An 18,079-nucleotide genomic window follows, 5' to 3' on the forward strand; every position below is an offset into this window, starting at 1 on the left:
AAGGGCAGATAATAACAAGCTCTGGTGAGCAGAAACTGGAACCCTTCCACACTGCTGGTGAAAATGTAAAATGGAAAACTTTGGAAAACAGTTTGGCAGTTCCTCAAAAAGTTAAACATAGAGTTACCATATGACTCGAGAGAACTGAAAACACATTTCCACATAAAAACTTGTACACAAATATACATAGCAGTTTTATTCATAATAGCCCAAAATTCACATATCCATCAACTGATGAATGGATTAAAAATGTCGCATATCCAGGCCGGGCACAGTGGCTCACGCCTGTAATCCCAGCACTTTGGGAGGCCGAGGCGGATGGATCACGAGGTCAGATCGAGATCATATTGGCTAACACAGTGAAACCCGTCTCTATTAAAAATACAAAAAATCAGCAAGGTGTAGTGGCACGTGCCTGTAGTCCCAGCTATTGGGGAGGCTAAGGCAGGAGAACTGCTTGAACCCAGGAGGCGGAGGTTGCAGTGAGCCGAGATCGTGCCACTGCACTCCAGCCTGGGTGACAGAGCGAAACTCAGCCTCAAAAGAAAAGAAAAGAAAAAAGAAAAAAAATGTGGCGTATAAATACAATGGAATATTATTCAGCAATAAAAAGAAATGAATTACCAATACATGCTACAACATAGATGAACTTTGAAAACACTGTGCTTGCCTCAGCAGCAAATATACCAACACTGCAATAATACAGAGATTAGCATGGCTCCTGTGCAAGGATGACAGGCAAATTCATGAAATGTTCCATGTTTAGGCCGGGCGCGGTGGCTCACGCTTGTAATCCTAGCACTTTAGGAGGCCGAGGCAGGCGGATCACGAGGTCAGGAGATCGAGACCACGGTGAAACCCCGTCTCTACTAAAAATACAAAAAATTAGCCGGGTGTGGTGGCGGGCACCTGTAGTCCCAGCTACTCGGAGAGGCTGAGGCAGGAGAATGGCGTGAACCCAGGAGGCGGAGCTTGCAGTGAGCCAAGATCACGCCACTGCACTCCAGTCTGGGCGACAGAGCGAGACTCCGTCTCAAAAAAAAAAAAAAAAGAAATGTTCCATGTTTAAAATAAAAGAAAAAGAAAACATTATGCTAAGTGAAAGAAGTCCACATGGTGTGTTTCGTTTATATGAAATGTCCAACTCTAAGTAAACTCTTAAAGCAGCAAGTACAGTAGTGATTGCTCGAGTGGGAATGGGTACAAGGTTGCTTCTGGGGTGATGAAAATGTCCTAAATTGATTGTAATGGTGAGCATACAACCCTGTGAGCATACAACAACAACAACATTGAGCTGTACACTGTAAATGGTTGAATTATATGGTATATGAATTCTATTTCAATAAGTGTGTTTTTGTTTTTGTTTTTTTTTTTGAGACAGAGTCTCGCTCTGTTACCCAGGCTGGAGTGCAGTGGTGCGATCTCAGCTCACTGCAACCTCCGCCTTCCAGGTTCAAGGGATACTCCTGCCTCAGCCTCCAGAGTAGATGGGATTACAGGCGCGTGCCACCATGCCTAGCTAATTTTTGTATTTTTTTTTTTTAGTAGAGACGGAGTTTTGCCATGTTGGTCAGGCTGGTCTCGAACTTCTGACCTCAGGTGATCCACTTGCCTTGGCCTCCCAAAGTGCTAGGATTACAGGCATGAGCCACTGCACCTGGCCAGAAGTCTGTTTTTTAAAAAATGAAATTTTGCGAATGGAAGGGTCAGAACGAGGACTGGAGAATCTATTTTTCAGTGAAGCTGGAAAAACAGAAGCAATATATAAAAATATTCACATACTAGAAAAGAAGCAGTCTATGTGTGTAAGCACAATCTGATATGAAACACATCCCTGCCTCCCAAAAACTCAGAGACCAAAGGCTTGGGACTAATCTCACAGACAATTCACAACCATTGCTCCCCTCAAACAGAGGAGGCAGGAGATGTGGATTCTTCGGTGATCTGCCCACTATAGAAACTGAGTCCTGCCTCCACCACCAGCCAAGCAGAACCCAGGGCTTTCGCACTGCTTTCTGACTGGCATTGCTTCTGCCAGCTCTTTCCTTATTTGTCAGTAAATGATGATGACAATATAATTTCAGTCTTTACTGCTTCAGAGCCGGCCATTTAATGAGTAACATTTGTAAAAGCCTTCTAAATTTTCATTGTTTCTGTTTTTGAAAAAATATTAGTATTATTTAAAAGTTTCTTGGCCGGGCGCGGTGGCTCACGCTTGTAATCCCAGCACTTTGGGAGGCCGAGGCGGGCGGATCACGAGGTCAGGAGATCGAGACCATGGTGAAACCCTGTCGCTACTAAAAAATACAAAAAATTAGCCGGGCGTGGTGGTGGGCGCCTGTAGTCCCAGCTACTCGGAGAGGCTGAGGCAGGAGAATGGCGTGAACCCAGAAGGCGGAGCTTGCAGTGAGCCGAGATTGCGCCACTGCACTCCAGCCTGGGCGACAGAGCGAGACTCCGTCTCAAAAAAATCAAAATAAAATAAAAGTTTCTTAACAGAGGCAAGAAAAACACTGCAGATTCAGACTCTTGGAGGTCCTTATGTCAAAGGCATTCAAACCAGAGTGACTCCACCTTGAATAGGGGCTGGGTAAAATGAGGATTCAACTTGCTACCTTTTTTTTTTGAGATGAAGTTTCATTGTTGTTGCCCAGGCTGGAGTACAATGGCACAATCTCAGCTCACTGCAACCTCTGCTTCCCGGGTTCAAGTGATTCTCCTCCCTCAGCCTCCTGAATAGCTGGGATTACAGGTGACCAGCTAATTTTTGGTATTTTTAGAAGAGACGGGCGTTTCACCATGTTGGCCAGGCTGGTCTCGAACTCCTGACCTCAGGTGATACACCTGCCTTGGCCTCCTGGGATTGGCCTCCTGAGATTACAGGCATGAGCCACCGTGCCTGGCTGCTACCTTTCATTAAATTTCGATTTTGGATTCTCTGTTCTTTATGTTGGGTAGATGGGAAAGTGGCCCTAAGACCTCTGGCTTGGGAGCCTGACTGCAGCCTCCCATTGTCTGGGTGCCCCAGATGGGAGCACATCTGCCTGGCCACTTACTTAGTAGCCCACCCTGTCACCCCTTCTCTCTGACATTTTCTCTTTAGTTTCTAACAATTGGCCATTTTACTTTTCTGCTGTTACTTTCAAATTGCATGCTTATCCTTTTTTCTTTGTCACGTTTGTAGTTTTTGCTTTGGATAGTTGAGCAATTGGTTAAAGCAAGACACTTGGTTGTGAGTGGTCCCCCACTGTGTTGATCCTGGGATGCCAGAGTCATGTTGTATTGTGGCCCCCAACTGTGTTAAGTCTCATGCCTTTGGGGTTCACTGTTGGACACTCCCAAGATGCTCTGGGGTTTTCAGCATTTGGTACTGTTTGTCATCCATGCCAGATGCTCTGGGGTGTTCGGAATTGGCATTCCCTCTAGAATTGTGGGTTAAAGTCCCACCCTAGGGGAATCCTGTTCTTGCTTTTTCTTGTTTTCTACCCTAAAGTTATCATTTTCTGTAACAGCATTTTCTTGCCTTATTGTCACTTCATTTAATGTCTTGATGCAGGAGTGAGAATTTGCAGGGGTAGATAACTGGATAGAAAGACAGATAGAAACAGTTCTATGTCTAGTAAAGATCCTTGTTAGACATGGGGACAATAGTCCTGAAGGATTTGCTAAGGTGCCTTTTAAGCAACTGGAGCAAATTCAAAGTAGCAAACAAAGTTTAGCCATGTGGGCAAGTCCCGATTTTGTCAGATAAATAATTTGGGGCTGGGTGCAGTGGTTCTTGCCTGTAATCCTAGCACTTTGGGAGGTCGAGGCAGACAGATCATGAGGTCAGGAGACCAGCCTGACCAACATGCTGAAACCCCATCTCTACTAAAAATACAAAAATTAGCTGGGTGTGGTGGCAAGGGTCTATAATCCTAGCTAATCAGGAGGCTGAGGCAGGAGGATTGCTTGAACCCAGGAGGCGGAGGTTGCAGTGAGCTGAGATTGCACCATTGCACTCCAGCCTGGATGACAGAGTGAGACTCCATCTCAAAAAAAAAAAAAAAAAAAAGAAAGAAAAATAATTTGGATTTAGCTATCTTTTATGAAACAGTGAGTTTGTATTACTATCTCATGACTAGAGTTTCAAGATAAAAGCTGTTGGATCTTTATGTGTGTGCATACATGTCTAGGTGCGTTTATGTGTATTTACATTTATTATGTTATATATTGTCTACAGGGTAACAAAACAAATTGACTTATAAGTAAAAGAGCACTCATAAATTAAGTAAATAAGTCCAAGCATTTTTCAAGTTCATTTAAACTCATTAAAATTTAGGATTACTAAAAATTCATATATAATTCTGTATGTAAAATGTGCCAAAGAAGATATGCTGTTATTGAAAAAACAATTTTTTTTTTGCCAATTCAGATGTTATTTAAAGTGGGGTTTAAAATGTGGATGTAGGAAGAAAATAGAAACAAGATAGAAAAAAAACAGTAAGTAGGGGAAAGAGATGAGTAGAAAGTTATGGATATGAAGATGTATTTTTGGTAAGGAAGGCTATAAAGAAAAGAAATTTTATGTGAGAAAGGATCTTCTATGGTAAATTCTCGTCCTAAAGTAGAATGACTGATTATTTAGGAAAGAAGAAAGTATAGGACAAGTCAAAAGGTCCAAGCATGTCATAGATGGTCTATGTAAGTAATGATAAAGTTCATAAAAGATAACTTATTAAATTTTTTATATAATTAAATAAACCACAATGAAAGAAAATTAATTTATAACAGTCTATCTAAATTTTGGTCCCCTATGTTAAAACACGTTTTTTAAAGTATTGGTTTGCTTTCAGTAAGACTGAAAGAAATACTGGCTTTTAATTCTAAAATCTGTTTTCTTTTCCCTTGAAAAGGTATGTTCTTCACAAGCTCAAAAATGGCTGCTCTAGACTCCTGGGAAAAACAATACGGTGCTTACCTTCTGCTGTAGCTCAGTAGCTAAGGCTTTGCTCTTTTGTGATGGTGGCCTGGGTTAAATTCCTGGCTTAGGGAATGAGTTCCTTTTGATTTGACACTTGTGGGACTTTTGCCATTTATTTATTCTTTTTCCCTCTATGGGCAGCTTCTGATTTCCTGACTTGAATTTTCTTTTCTCTGAGCTACCTTAGGCGTGATTCTAGATCTTATAAAAACTGCTTGCCATCTCTTTGGAGACACCTCATGCGTCCATGGTTAAATCATAACCTTCGTTAAGGCTTTTTTGTTTTACTTGGAAAAATACCTTTGAGGGGGGAAAAAGGGCCTAAAAGCCAGAGGTGTCAGCTGCTTGTCCTGGCTAAAGTCTAATGATAAAAGATGTAAAAACTTTTTTTTTTTTTTTTTTTTGAGCTGGAGTCTTGCTCTGTCACCCAGGCTGGAGCGTACTGGCACCATCTCAGCTCACTGCAACCTCTACCTCCCGGGTTCAAGCGATTCTGGTGCCTCAGCCTCCAGAGTAGCTGGGACTATAGGCGTGTGCCACCAGACCCAGCTAATTTTTGTATTTTTAGTAGACAAAGGGTTTTACCATGTTGGCCAGGTTGGTCCCAAACTTCTGACCTCAGGTGATCTGCCCGCCTCAGCCTCCCAAAGTGCTGAGATTACAGGCATGAGCCACTGCAACTGACCCAAAAGGACTTTTTTAAAAAGTGCTCTATGGTTAAAAGTCAGCTTAATTAAAAACAGATACCCAATGTATTAGTCCATTTTACACAGCAGAGACTGGGTAATTTATAAAGAAAAGAGGTTTAATTGACTCACAGCTATGCAGGCTGGGGAGGCCCCAGGAAACTTACAATCATGGTGGAAGGGGAAGAGGCTTGTCTTACATGACAGCAGGCAAAGGGAGAGCAAGCAAGAGCAGGGAAAACTGTCTTATAAAACCATCAGATCTTAAGAGAACTCACTCACTATCCTGACAACAGCATGGGGGAAAACATCCCTATGATCCAGTCACATCCTACCTGGTCCCTTCCTTGATACATGGGGATTATGGGGATTACAATTCAAGATGAGATTTGGGTGGGGGCACAGAGCCAAACCATATCACCCAAATTATATACATACATATATATATAAAGGGCTTTATGCCTTTTCTTGGATCTTATTTTTTTGGTTTGTTTTTCTTCTCAGTCAACTGAATTATTTCTCCAGTCTGTTTTCTTGTTACCCTTGATGCCCACATGAGAGGACCTATGGTAATTTCTGACAGCCTGGGACTCCTTGGGAGAAAAATAGATGTCACAGATCCTGTTTTGGAAGAAAAAGCTGTTTTCCTCATGGAACTCCAAGAACTGTAAGTAGACAGGTCCCTCTCAAAATCTAAGGCTCTGCTCTGTTTTGCATCACATTACTTGATCTTTTTTTTACTTTTGGGAGTATCAGAAATTATTTTGCATTATGAGAGAACTTTTAGCCTTGGTGTATAACAGCTAGGTAGGACATATACTTTTAGGAACAGCTGATGGCAGTTGCTTACAGTGAGCGGTTATTACTACAGGCCAATACTTCTTTCTTCTCATATTTAAATGAAAAAAGTGTGCTCTTGGGTACCTAAAAAGTATGAAATGGGGAATGGGCAGATTGGCTTTGGGTTGGCCACCAGCCTCGGGGGAACGCGTGAAATGCATGGTAAAAGCATTGCATTGTCTGGTCCCATGGTGTTCCTTTCTTTTTAGGAATCTAGAATCTAGTGTAAAAATGGGATCCTTGATTTTTGGGGATCTGTTTTGCTTTCTAGCTGTGCTTGCTTATTTGGCCCTAGAAATGCAGGCTTTAATGAGAAACTTAAAAACTGGCAAATGAGAAAACCTACAGCTACTGAATCTTCTGTCTGTCTGTGTATTTATATGTGTTGTATGTGTGATGTTTATATAAAAGAGCTCTAAATAATAGGCACAAAGAAAAATAAGACTTAAATACTTCGTTAAAAGAATAAAAACTTGCCAGGCGCAGTGGCTCACGCCTGTAATCCCAGCACTTTGGGAGGCCAAGGTGGGCAGATCACGAGGTCAGGAGATCGAGACCATCCTGGCTAACACGGTGAAACCCCGTCTCTACTAAAAATACAAAAAGTTAGCCGGGCGTGTTGGCGGGCGCCTGTAGTCCCAGCTACTTGGGAGGCTGAGACAGGAGAATGGCGTGAACCCGGGAGGCAGAGCTTGCAGTGAGCCGAGATCGCGCCACTGCACTCCAGCCTGGGGGACAGAGACAGACTCCGTCTCAAAAAACAAAAATAAAATAAAATAAAAATAAAAACTTTAGTGTCTTTTAGTGTGCATGACTAATAATCTTTTAAAAATAAAGATAGTTTAAAGATTACTGGTAAAATAAAATAAAAATGTCTTCAAAATTTGGTTTGCTGAACGCTTTAAGGTCATAAACTATTTCTATGACTTTTGGTAATTGTTCAACTTACCTGCATTAGAGCCATTTAATTCAGGATAAGGCCTGGGAATACAGAGGGTGAGCCATTTCCCCCTAACTGTGCTGGAAAAAGTCAGACTTTATAGGCAGTTCTGTCCTGTATCCTAGGCTCTGCACATGGTATGTAATTAAAATTTCTTACACTAAAGAAATTAAAATTACATGTTTTTGGTAAAAAGGCATGAGAATGTGTTTTTTCTTCAAAAAATAAAGTAATTTTGTCTAATTTAGAGGGTGTAAGAATCATTTTAAATTTAAAAATATAGGATAAAACTAAAGGCTTAAACAAGTTGTAGAAAGTTTGTGAAAATTTAACCTTGTAAAGAATTGTGTGGGAGCAAGTTGACTAAAATTAAAAGAATATTGGTCAGGCTTGGTGGCTCATGCCTGTAATCCCAGCACTTTGGGAGGCCAAGGTGGGCAGATCACTTGAGGTCAGGATTAAGACCAGCCTGGCCACATGGTGAAGCCCCGTCTCTACTAAAAATACAAAAAAGTAGCCAGGTATGGTGGCACGCACTTGTAATCCCAGCTACTCAGGAGGCTGAGGCAGGAGTACTACCTGAACGTGGGAGGCAGAGGTTGCAGTGAGCTGAGATTATGCCACTGCACTCCAGCCTGGGTGACAGAGTGACAGCCTTTCTCAAAAGAAAGAAAAAAAAAAAAGGAAAGATTTTTGTTTGCCTTTAAAATAAACTATAGAAAAAAAAGAGGAGAGAAAAGAGATTCAGTTGGCCTCATGTTGTTTTTATTGGATCTTGTCTGGAAAGCTAAGTCTTCTCTTTATCAATGAGTAAAAGTTTTTGTCTTTTTGAAATCTTTGAGTTATTTAAGCTAAATAAACGACCAGTGATTCTATTTTATAATATCAAGTGTTTTAAGCCTTTGATATTTGACAAGTTCCCAAAATCAAATTCTAAATTAAGTCTTTTGCTGACCCAATTATTCCTTTTAGATATTAGGTCCCCTAAAGTCCAAAAATGACATATTTGGTATATTAAAAGCATATAGGAAGCACTGTTAAATATACAATGGTGGCCGGGCGCGGTGGCTCACGCTTGTAATCCCAGCACTTTGGGAGGCCGAGGCGGGCGGATCACAAGGTCAGGAGATCGAGACCACGGTGAAACCCCGTCTCTACTAAAAATACAAAAAATTAGCCGGGCGTGGTGGTGGGCGCCTGTAGTCCCAGCTACTCAGAGAGGCTGAGGCAGGAGAATGGCGTGAACCCGGGAGGCGGAGCTTGCAGTGAGCCGAGATTGTGCCACTGCACTCCAGCCTGGGTGACAGAGCGAGACTCCGTCTCAAAAAAATAAAAAAAAATAAAAATAAATATACAATGGTATTTGAGTTTCTTTGGGCTGTATTTGTATAAATGTGTTACTGGGATCGCTTCTCGGCCTTTTGGCCAAGATCAAGTGTATAAATGTGTTACTGGTATGTGTTCCAAAATTATGTGAAACTTCTATAATTCTGATATGACTTAGTGTACATTATCAACAATAATTAGAATTGTTCTGCTAAATTATTTTCTGCCACAGAGGTAACCAAATTTCCTTGCTAATTGTCTCTTTGACTGTGGCTGCCCTAAGACATTTTGTCATCCTTAGACAATTGTCTTGTTTTGATCCTCTGCAAAAGATGGTTTGTAATCAGCTATAGGACTCTGACAAGCACTCTTCAATATACATCTCTGATAACTTTGGAAAGTGTGCTACTAAAACAGAGAAAAAAACTTTCAAGACTCTCTTGGCAAGCTAATGTGTTTATAGATATCGAGCAAAACAGGAATTAATCGCATTGATTGAACTAATAAAATACTAAAATAATCTTTTTATGATTTTTTGCTTAAAACACTGCTGATCCTTTGTTTTGTTTTTCAGAGTCAAAAAATCTTTTGAGCTATTTATAGCTTTCAACAATTGAGTAAAGTATACTCCTATAAGGAGTATAAAACAAAGTTTTTGTCCAAAAACAAAATATGGAGCATGTTTCTCTCTATCTGATTTCTCCAAAATTTGGAAACTATTTGTGAGTATTGTTAATTTATGGCAATGTCATTATTTGAATAAGTGTAATAAGAATCTGTTTTCTTTTGTAATGGGACACAACTAGAGACACTGGTTATTTTACCAAGGTTTTGACTGGAATGGCGTGCTTTCAAATATAAACAGACTGTTTAAGGGATCAAAGTTGACTTATAGAGCCAATAAAAGCCCCTTAGGAAAAGTGGCCTCATACCTTATCTACACAGTCCCTGTACAGAGTTCCTGACCTGCAGTAAGTAAAAAATGTCACTTTCTGACAGGCCCAAGGGATACAGGTTATCTTGGGATCTCAAGAAAAGAGGAATTTACCCAACTCATATAAGTATCTGTAGGCACAGATGAATTTGTGGCTGGACTCAAGGCTTATACAAATCTGAGAAGGCTGGGCATGGTAGCTCATGCCTGTAATCCTAGCACATTGGGAGGCCGAGGTGGGAGGTCACCTGAGCTCAGGAGTTCAAGATCAGCCTGGGCAACATGGCAAAACCCTGTCTTTACTAAAAAATACAAAAGTTAGCCAGGCGTGGTGGTGCACACCTGTAGTCCTGGCTACTCAAGAGGCTGAGGTGGGAGAACTGCCTGAACCTGGGATGTTGAGGCTGCAGTGAGCCAAGACTGTGCCACTGCACTCCAGCCTGGGTGACAGAGTGAGACTGGTCTCAATCAATCAATAAAGTCTGGGATTCCTATGGAACAATGTTTCATCAAAGACAATTTAAAAAGGAGTTTCTATGGCAAATAATTATTCCTGCTGCACTTTATATATATGATCAGGCCAAGTTTAATAAGACTAAAACTTATTTTGCAAACAAACTGGTTCTTTTTTTTTTTTTTTGAGATGGAGTCTCACTCTGTTGCCCAGGCTGGAGTGCAGTGGCACAATCTTGGCCCACTGCAACCTCCGCCTCCCAGGTTCAAGCAATTCTCCTGCCTCAGCCTCCCAAGTAGCTGGGATTACAGGTGTCCACCACCACATCTGGCTAATGTTTTGTATTTTTAGTAGAGACAGGGTTTCACTATGTTGGCCAGGCTGGTCTAGAACTTCTGACCTTGTGATCTGCCTGCTGAGGCCTCCCAAAGTGCTGGGATTACAGGTGTGAGCCACCGTGCCCGGCCTGCAAACAAACTGATTCTACCATGATTTGTCTTTAGTAAAAATGAGAGACTGGAGAGAGAAAAATTATGATTAAAAAACTATGGTATACCTGTTATTAGGTTCTAATCGCATCCATTGTTTTTGAATTTTTTCTGCAATTTAGACTGATCTTGCTTACTCCTGTGAACCAACCAGTGATCTCTAGCTGCTGCTCAGAAGAAACAATAGGGATGGGTAATGTGAAAATCTGGATGAGTATTCTAATTCTGGGCATGACCTCATATCAGCTTGGTTACAATTGCTCAGTTCATGAAAAGCCTTCTTATTTAGTTTACTTGAGATAATTTCACTTATTTTGCTTTACTGCTGTGGAATATATTGTCATTGTACTCTTTGTGTAGGAATGCAGGATAAGCCTACTCAACATTTTCTTAAATTGAACACTTATTAATCTTCCAGATTATACCTTCTGTTGAGACTCAGTTATGAATGGCCCTCACCATACCAACACTTTCTCATTGAGCTCTTCTCTACCTTGAATACAAGAGACCCTAATAATTAGGTAAGAATATCATTGCCCCTGTTCAGCCTTAAGAAGTTACAGAAGATGGATCTTCATCCCTTTACAACCCTTAGGATTAAGGGTGCCCTTGTAAAAGAGAAGGAGGAAATATGTCAGAGGTGTTTTAACCAGAGTGACTCCATCTTGAATAGTTGCTAGATAAGATGAGGATGAGACCTGCTGGGCTGCATTCCCAGGAGGTTAGGCATTCTTAGTCACAGGATGAGATAAGAGGTCAGCGGGACTGGTTTCACAAGATACAGGTCACAAAGACCCCACTGATGAAATGAGATGTGGTAAAGAAGCCAGCTAAAACCCACCAAAAACAAAATGGTAACGAAAGTGACCTCTGGTCATCCTCACCGCTCATTATACACTGATTATAATGCATTAGCATGCTAAAAGAAACTCCCACCAGTACCATTACAGTCTATAAATGCCATAGCAATGTCCAGACATTATCCTATGTGGTCTAAAAAGGAGAGGAATCCTCAGTTCCAGAACTCCCCAATCCTTTCCTGGAAAACTCATGAATAATCCATCCCTGTTTAGCATATAATCAATAAATAACCGTAAGTATAGTCAGTCAAGTAGTCTGTGCTGCTGCTCTGCCTATGGAGTAGCCATCCTTTTATTCCTTTACTCTTCTTAATAAATTTGCTCTCACTTTACTCTGTCGGCTCACTCTTGAATTCCTTCCTCAGTGAAGCCAAGAACCCTCATGGCCGCCTAGGCTGAACCCCAATTTTGGGATTCACCCTGTGACACTTAAACACAGTGGGCCATTTGGTCCAATATTCCATAGTTTCCACGTATAGCTGCATCAAATCACATTTGACAAACATTAACCTACAGATGTTAAGATCTTATGCCAGAAGTTAAAAACCTTTGTGCGGCCGGGCGCGGTGGCTCATGCTTGTAATCCCAGCACTTTGGGAGGCCGAGGCAGGCGGATCACGAGGTCAGGAGATCGAGACCACGGTGAAACCCCGTCTCTACTAACAATACAAAAAACTAGCCGGGCGTGGTGGCGGGCGCCTGTAGTCCCAACTACTCGGAGAGGCTGAGGCAGGAGAATGGCGCGAACCCGGGAGGCGGAGCTTGCAGTGAGCCGAGATCGCGCCACTGCACTCCAGCCTGGGCGACAGAGCGAGACTCCGTCTCAAAAAAAAAAAAAAAAACACCTTTGTGCTCCCATCTTTTTGTTTCGCCCAATCCAAATCTCTTCTGTTCTTTATTTCATTTCCTCTATGGACCAGGTTGAAGTAGAGATGAAGAACTGGAGTCTTTTTCTGTGTGTCTTTGAATTTTAATCTTCTTTCCAGGCTCCAGGATCTCAATTAGAGTGTTTAAATCCTCCCTGTAATCTAACTAGTTGAAGTATGCTCTTCCTTTCTCCAGGACTGTACTCTGTGTACTTTCGGTTTGATATTAAATATTTTGGGGAGAAAAAAGGTAAAAGCATAAAATGGCCAAAGGATGCAATACATATTTGACCTCCTTAAATCAGTTACTGAAAAAAGGGATCCAGATAAACTACTTTTCCTCCTGTCTTGGATGCCATTTATTTGGGTACTAAAGTGTATGGATCTCTAGGGATAACACCCCGGAGAGCCACATGCCCTCAGCAGAAACATCTTGTTGATCCAGTCAATGAGGAAACAGGAGACAAAATATAGATCTGACTGTTCATGTGCCCTTTTATTGTGCTCGTTAAGATCTACTCTTTTTTCCCTGAATTTCAGGGCCTAGAACTCTACCTCACTACTGTTAAGAAATATAATAGAAGAATCACTGGTTTCTTGTAACATTTCATGAATACAATTTATTGCCACGTGTGAGCCAGAGTCAACACAGTTTACAATTTCTGTCAAGGTCCAAAGGAAATTAGATTGACATGGCAGATCCTGACAGGCAGGATTTCCTCTACAAAAGCCATTTAGAGAATTAAATAATTTAAATGCAATTAATTTTTGATGAAATTCATTATTAAAAAATTCGTAGGTAAATTTTGATCTATTAGCAACAGTTACTTTTCAGCCTTGAATTTCCCCTGCAGCTCTGGGGAAATCATCTCTGTTCTGACTTCAGTTTCCCTCCTCACATAGCCCTTTATGAACAGAAGAGGGATCTCAGTCAATATAATGTATGCAGCTACAATGCAGCCCAGACATAAAATGCTGTGGGATAAAACAATGCTGTGTGCATTTGTTAGCCTCTTTATCTGCAAAATACTTACATGTCTATTATCTTGTTTGAGCCTCACAAGAATCTGAGATAGGTAGAACAAAATATTATTAACCCTGTATCACAAATAAGAAAGTAAAATTTAGAAGGGGCTCATCCCTTTTAAGTCCTAAAACAAAGGACTTAAATGCAGCCAACTGATTGTCCCACATCTCTGACATTTCAAGGTCCTTGCAATTTTCATCTTTCTTTATTTAACTTCGTAAGGCCTGGGTAGAAGAGAAGCCAGTGACTTAGTCTTAAAATGGTACATAAATAACAGGGTACAATGGATATAAGTTCTAGTCCATGGGCAAATACCAAAATTGGCACTGAGTAGTCTTGGTTAAGGGCTGGAATCCTATTCATTCTAGCCTGGAGAGGAGAAAAAATTCCCCTCTTCTTTCCCAGTTTCAAAAGTGCAAAGAACAGAACCCTTCCGATTTCCTAACCATAAAGGATGACTGCTAATGGCCTTGTGAAAGCTGTTAAAGCCCTATATGGATGCACATATTAGAGCACTGCAGTGTTGGAGCCAAAGCCATCTTCTGGTCTTGATGGGGCTTGCCAGGCACACAGGTCACAATAGTCACTGGGCAAGAATGCTGGGTAGTCCCTGGATAGATTTCCCCCCCACTGGTGTCTACATGTCAGGACCCATTTTTCTCCCTAAGGGTAATTGTTGATCTGCTGCTTTTGCTTTTTCATTCATTTCCTCTTTAAGGTAATATAACCAAGAGGTGACCCTGAACTAGGAGTGGGTTAGCAAAGATTTCAGGGGCTCTTAAGCTTTCCCTTTCCAGTCACACACAGACCACCCAAGTAGGAAAGATATAGATGCAAATTATATGTAAATAGACTTTGACAGGCTTAGATTGGGACCATGAGAAGATCCCTATGGGACAAGTTATTAAACAAAAAGAAACTTGATAGTGGAACTATTGTTGGTGTAAGTAACCTACCAAGAATGTTTTAAAGAGACAGAGAGATCTTCTTATCTCCAAATACTTCTTCTATTAGCAAATTGTATTGCCTCAGATTATACTTAATCATTCAAACTTTATTCCTTTGGATTAAATAGTCTCCTTATTGAACACACAAAATAAGCTGGGTGTGGTGGCTTATTCCTGTAATCTCAACATTTTGGGAGGCTGAGGCGGGAGAATTGCTTGAGCCCAGGAGTTTGAGATCAGCGTGGGCAACATGGTGAAACCCTATCTCTACAAAAAAAAATTTTTTTTTTTTTAATTAGCTGGACGTGGTGGTGTGCGCCTATGGCCCCAGCTACTTGGGAGGCTCAAGTGGGAGGATTGTTTGAGCCCAGGAGGTAGAGGCTGCAGTGAGCCATGATAGTGCCACTGCACTGCAGCCTGGGTAACAGAGCAAGAACCAGTCTTTAAAAAACAAACAAACAAAAAATCCCAGGAATGGCCACACAATAGGAGGCTGCCATCACCTCTTAGCAAATATTAGTATATCTGCTACCTGCTTCTTATAGGCTGGGAAAGAATAAGAGAAAGATTTGAAGGTAGGGCAATGTCTGAAATTTGATTACTTTCTAGAGATGGTCAAACCTGGGTAAGGACCTGCAGAGGCAAGTTTTAAATGGGAGAGGAGAAGAAAAAAGAGGTAAGTGAGGGGCACTGAAGAAAGACATAGAGGCCCTACTTTACACTTCGACTTGCAAAAGGATGTTTTCTTTCTGTTTCTTCAGAAAACAGAGTGATGTGCAAACAAAAACCATAAATAAATATCTTTCAGAGTAAAGCAATGTACAGGAAATGCTTTGTATTAGTGGATTTTTGGCAACTCAGTGAACTAAAATAACACAGATACATAGACAATTTGAAACAGGAGATGCCAGGACTTCTATAGTTACGTATTAACTAGATTACTCATTCCATCTCAACAGCTCATTGAACTCCAAGATTGGCTTAATCAGTGCATAAGCTTTCAGTTTACACAAAGTTACCCTATGAGGAAAATCTACAATAACTGACTCTATCCTAGTGTGTTACTAACAAGACAAACAGATTGGTTCTCCTGAAAAGTGTGCTCCAGACAGTAAGTGCCTCCAGGAACTTCCTTGAAGGGTGAAATTGTAACAAAGTCCAGAAATGTAATAATCAGGAAGGAAAAATTCTAGGTTTATGGTAACTTATTTTAAAAACTGAAAGAAGTAGCTGGGCGTGGTGGCTCACGCCTGTAATCCCAGCACTTTGGGAGGGCGAGGCGGGCGGATTACCTGAGGTCAGGAGTTCAAGACCAGCCTGGCCAACATGGTGAAACCTCGTCTCTACTAAAAGTATAAAAAAATCAGCCGAGCGAGGTGGCGGGTGCCTGTAATCCCAGCTATTTGGGAGGCTGAGGCAGGAGAATCACTTGAACCCGGGAGGCAGAAGTTGCAGTGAGCTGAGATTGCACCACCGTACTCCAGCCTGGGCAACAAGAGAGAAACTCTGTCTCAAAATAAATAAATAAATAAATAAATAAATAAATAAATAAAATAAAATAAAAACTGAAAGAAGAAAAAAGTCCTAGATATTTTATTTTATTTTTTATTTATTTATTTATTTTTTTTTTTGAGACAGAGTCTCGCTCTGTCGCCCGGGCTGGAGTGCAGTGGCGCAATCTCGGCTCACTGCAAGCTCCGCCTCCCGGGTTCACGCCATTCTCCTGCCTCAGCCTCCGAGTAGCTGGGACTACAGGCGCCCGCCACCGCGCCCGGCTAATTTTTTGTATTTTTTTAGTAGAGACGGGGTTTCACCGTGGTCTCAATCTCCTGACCTCGTGATCCGCCCACCTCGGCCTCCCAAAGTGCTGGGATTACAAGCGTGAGCCACCGCGCCCGGCCAGAGTCCTAGATATTTTAAATGAAGGAGACTCTCTTTACAATTCTGTAATCATGAAAGTATTAAAACTATTCCAGTGATCTGATTAATTTAATTAGATATATAAAAGTTCAAACTCATTAAAGCATGCCCAAGAGTTAGCCTCATAATATTGACAAACACAAATCAGGAAGCCTGTGGATTCAGACTATAACTTCATGTTTAAATTATTAACAGATCATCCATTCCTCAAGTGCTATGAATCAATTCCTACTGTATCAAGCCTTGGAGAGGAAAACTAAGTAACACTGTCTCCTAAAAGGAATACTGTATTTCAGTTACACTGTCGGTTTACTCTCTTGCAAGTCCGTAAGTCAAAATGAATGCAAAAATCTATTTCAAAACTTGCAAAGAAAAGAGAAAATCAGGTGCTTCATTATTCTGTGTTCTTTTTCATACATATATTGAAGTAGAATCCAAATGAATGCTTTAATTTATTCTGAATTAGAATAGTGAGATGAGAAGACAAAAGTATGAAGACACTGAAAATAAAAATAACAGCAGAATAAAATGCTGAAACATCTAAGCATAATATGTTGTTATCTTTAAAGAAAGAACCCCTTGCCAATGACATCTTGTGTCTCCTAAGCCAGTGATTCCTGCAGCTGGTGATTTTTAGAAAAGAACGGCAATATCCACTTGAATCTATTTAAAGAGATCTAATTATAAAAGATAAGATTTCTGCTTTTTTTTTTTTTTTTTTTTTTGAGACAGAGTCTCCCTCTGTCACCGAGGCTGGAGTGCAATGGCACATCTTGGCTCACTGCAACCTCCGCCTCCCGGGTTCAAACGATTCTCCTGCCTCAGCCTCCAGAGTAGTTGGGACTACAGGCACGAGCCACCATGCCCGGCTAGTTTTTGTATTTCTAGTAGAGACGGGGTTTCACCATGTTGGTCAAACTGGTCTTGAACTCCTAACCTCAGGTGGTCCACCTGCCTTGGCCTCCTAAAGTGCTGGAATTACAGGCATGAGCCACTGCGCCCAGCCAGATTTCTGCTTTTTAACATAGAATACAAAGCTTGATTTAAGAGGGAAAAAGGACATAAGAATGACTTGGAAAGATGAGTAATTTCCAAAGAATCTCTGTTGAAAAGCAAACAAGGAAGAGCTGTCACAGAAACAAATACATGTACTTGGATTTTTATCCTGGAATAGAACAGGATGATCACACATTTTACTCAACTGAAGGGCTACTTACTAGGGTTGGCTTTTGCCTTGGGATAATGCAGCAATATGAGGTACTCACTCAAAAATAGCAACAACAAAAAATAGCAACCAACATTTATTCACCCCTCACCATGAAAGACACTGGTTCTGAACACTTAACGTATATTATCTTATTTAATTTCATTACCATCCTATCAGGTATTTAATAGAATTATCCTCACTTTACAGATAAGGAACAAAGAAGTTATGTAACTTGTCCATGCTACTAAATGTTAGAGTCGAGATCAAAACTCAGTTAGTTATGACTCCAGGGTCACAGATAGCACTTCTGTTAAAGAAAACTAAAACGCATTCCAAAGTTAAGTCCACATGTCGAATTCTTATTTACCTGCCCAGTGGCTGCCACTGTAGATGGTCCCACCTCCTTACTTTGGTATCTGGCAACCCTACTAGAAGACTAAATACAGTGATAAACAGATCTCTGTGATGATACTCATATATTTATAAGCGATTTCATATATACTACTTCATTTGAGCCTATCAATAGTTCTGTGAGAATAGTTGCTGGGTGGATTATAACTCCGTTTTCACTAAATGTTTATAAAAAAAAAGGATGATGGTCTCTCATTTATTCCTCTGAAC

At 40.9% G+C, this 18,079-nt stretch overlaps 1 protein-coding gene and 1 pseudogene across 3 annotated transcripts in view; one reads left to right on the plus strand and one right to left on the minus strand.

The window, feature by feature from the left end:
* The window catches only part of TANGO6 (transport and golgi organization 6 homolog), a 263,274-nt gene that overhangs the window by 89,413 nt on the left and 155,782 nt on the right, over positions 1-18,079 (minus strand). The window lies entirely within an intron of this gene.
* On the plus strand, positions 667-766 carry LOC129457877 (uncharacterized; annotated as a pseudogene).

Source organism: Symphalangus syndactylus, chromosome 11, assembly GCF_028878055.3.
Source record: "Symphalangus syndactylus isolate Jambi chromosome 11, NHGRI_mSymSyn1-v2.1_pri, whole genome shotgun sequence".
Taxonomy (NCBI): domain Eukaryota; kingdom Metazoa; phylum Chordata; class Mammalia; order Primates; family Hylobatidae; genus Symphalangus; species Symphalangus syndactylus.